This window comes from Prionailurus bengalensis, chromosome B2, assembly GCF_016509475.1.
Source record: "Prionailurus bengalensis isolate Pbe53 chromosome B2, Fcat_Pben_1.1_paternal_pri, whole genome shotgun sequence".
In the NCBI taxonomy this organism is placed as follows: Eukaryota; Metazoa; Chordata; class Mammalia; order Carnivora; family Felidae; genus Prionailurus; species Prionailurus bengalensis.
Window position 1 is genome coordinate 84642883 of NC_057349.1, and position 3184 is coordinate 84646066.

A 3184-nucleotide genomic window follows, 5' to 3' on the forward strand; every position below is an offset into this window, starting at 1 on the left:
TGCACTTCCATTAAGGAACTTTAATACAGATTGCGGTAAATGTGTGATATAGGTAAAGCTTTCCCTGACTGTTCATTCAACATTTATAATGACCTTTATTCATCTTTTGAACTATCCTTTTTATAATCATGAAGAATATGTATGTATTTCATCATCAGCAGAGTTTGACAAAGAACAAGGAAACTAGAATGAGACTCTTACAGGACCCAGCCAGTGAAGTACAAGCTAAATTTAGTTTTCCTTGTGCATAATCAATTTTTAAAACTTTTAGTTATTGTAATTTTGTGACTTAAGTTTATTAATATGGATTGAATTTCATAGGAAAATGTACAATATACAAAGAAAATAATTCACTTACTTATAATCTCTATTCAAGATAAACACTAAAATGAACACATCTGTTTATTTTCAGTCTTCTAGTCTTCCTACTTCTCATTCTCCTCTTCTTTATGATCATACCCCTACCACATAATTAGCATATTATTTATATCCATTGTTTCCCCTATATACCATTCATCATGAGCATATACTGACACCAAATGAATTATAGGAATTAGGGTTTAGCTGAGAGTAACAACAGCAATAGCAACAAAAAAAGGTCTGTCCCATTAAGATTACAATGTTTTTCTTAACTGGAAGAAGTTAGTCTGTAATCTATATATGATTTTCCTAGTGTCAGGGACGAGGATCCTTTTATCTTGTTCTCCAGAGAAAGCTTCCATCACCAAGGTTACTTCACAGTCCTAGATGGCTCTGTATCTCTTACCAGTATGTTTGTTAACATGGGAGTTGTCCTCTAAAAATATGTAAAATTTCACTCACTTTCCTCAATTTAAAAATGAACACCCATGTTCACTTAAAAATCTTGCCTAAATGCCAGCCTAGTGTCAGCATTTTGTAACTTACTTTATAAACAACCATGTCTATGTAGCATGATACTATCCTACACTGGGTGTCAATAACTACAACTGTAGGAAGATTCTTCCATTAGTAAGTTTGTGCTAGTAACTGTGAAAGAAATATTCAAAAAATGTCCATATGTAGAATACATACTTTTTTAATTATTAGAGTTTGGACACCAGAATCTGTATCCATCTAAAATGTATTTTTAATGAAATATAATGAACAGCTTATAAAGCACAGTTTTTGAAGAACAATGGCAAAATAACTTTATTAAAGCAGAGGGCCTTTCAATTAGTTTGATACAAAGGCTGTCAAACTTTCACTTTCTCAGTGTTGAAGAACACAGCATTACTAAGGCAAAACTTACTGATTTCTGAAATGGCTAAAATCCTTAGCTATATTATTTCTCCAGAGAAAAATAGTAGTTCAAACCAACCATTTCATTTGCTATAAACAATGTATATATCCATGACTAGTCACATAACCAGTACCCATAGAGTAAATGTAGGGAAAAACATGATGAATTGAAATTCAACAAAACTGCTCTAAAAGTAGATATTACACATTCAAATATTTTTCTTTCACGTTTATTTCTAGCACTAATTTATGTGCTAAAAAAATAAAACACAATAGCATATCACTACTATTTCTCTGCCTTATTAGACAAGATAAATTGTGTAATCTTCTTTCGTAGCACACGGTGAGGTAGAGAGTCATTTAATTACCTGTGAATCAAAGCAATTTAGGTAACTCTTTCTGATCATTATCACAGAGACTCAAGGAACTAAAATGCTCAATAATCGATAGCAACTCAACCTCAAAACAAAGTTAAGCCCTTGCAATTTTCCTGGAATAGGGCTCACTGTTTGACCAAGTAGGATTCCACTGACTCTAGAATCCCTGAATCTCCTCCCCTCTGACATGGATCATCACTACCCTAGGTACTGCTTTGTGCCTGTTCCTACTCTTAACACGTATCGCTTCTTAAGCTTTAAAAGTACCAGAGTGATTAACTGATATGTGTATACTCAATACGTAGAACTATATTTGACATATTCTGGGCACCAAATATATTATTTATAGAAAATTAAAATTTAAAGGCAAGCGCTGCCCGGGGAGGGGGGGCGGGTACTGGAGCCAGATCCCAAGCCATGCCAACTCGGCCACCACTGCCATGCGCTGGGTCCCCATGCTGCTGAAGAATGCTGTCCCTGGCAGGAGCCCCCAAGTACATGGAACACTTCAGCAAGTTCTCCCTGTCCCCTGTCGATGAAGCAGTTTCTGGACTTTGGGTCCAGCAATGCCTGTGAGAAAACCATTCACCTTCCTCAGGCAGGGGAAGCCCCTGTGCCTGGCCATCATGAAGAGATCAACCTGCTTCCTGACAGAGTGCTGAGCACACCCTTGGTGAAGCTGGTCCACAGCTGGTATGTCCAGTCTCCTGGACATCATGGAGTTCCTGGACAAGGACCCCAAGGACAATCGTACCTGCACGAGGTCACTGATGCCCTGATCATCCGGAACCGCTGTGACCAGGTGGTGCTCACCATGGAATATTTACAACTTGTTTTCACAGACCTCCCTTTAGAGCATGCATTAGCTATAGGTGTTTCTTCATGACAGGGTGTCAAAAGACAACTCTATATACTGCTTTAGATAGTGTGCAAATTACACCGCATGTGTTCTAGCTGCGAGAAATAATAATAGGTTCTTCCTCCAAACAACTAATACAAAGCCCACCATGTTAACAATGAAAAGCCCTGTAAAAAATAAAACTATGGAGAAAAAGGCTATTCTGTTGTTTTGATAGTCACATAACATTTTAACATACTGTGGTCCTGAACTTAAGACATAGTTTTGCCTTGTTTAACCCAAAATCTCTTGTTTATTTATTAAAAACAACTTCTTTCTCATGGAGCCACCCTGTTGTTTTGCAAGACAGAACAGACACAAACAGAAATAGGAAAATGAAGCAGAGAAATGCATGGCTTCAGCACACCTGATTATTTGAATATATTATTTGAAAGATAGTATTTTATTCTCATGCTCTGAGTTCAGACTCACATTTAAGAATCAATTTGTTCACTGAACTATATAGTCCTTTAGAGTCAATTTCTTATAATTATTTTGAAATAGTCTAATTTGGTAATTTTCAAACTGTTAGGAGGTGTCCTGATACCCTTATGATAGTTGTGTAAAATTTTAAGAATTATAAAACCCCTAAGAATATACCCATATATACAAAAATCTTATTGGGTTGCAAATTTCGAAAAGCTTTATT

General features: G+C 36.2%; 1 pseudogene; it reads left to right on the top strand.

Moving 5' to 3' along the window:
* Positions 1 to 2077: 2077 nt before the first annotated feature.
* Positions 2078 to 2523, top strand: LOC122490505 (annotated as a pseudogene).
* Positions 2524 to 3184: the final 661 nt, after the last annotated feature.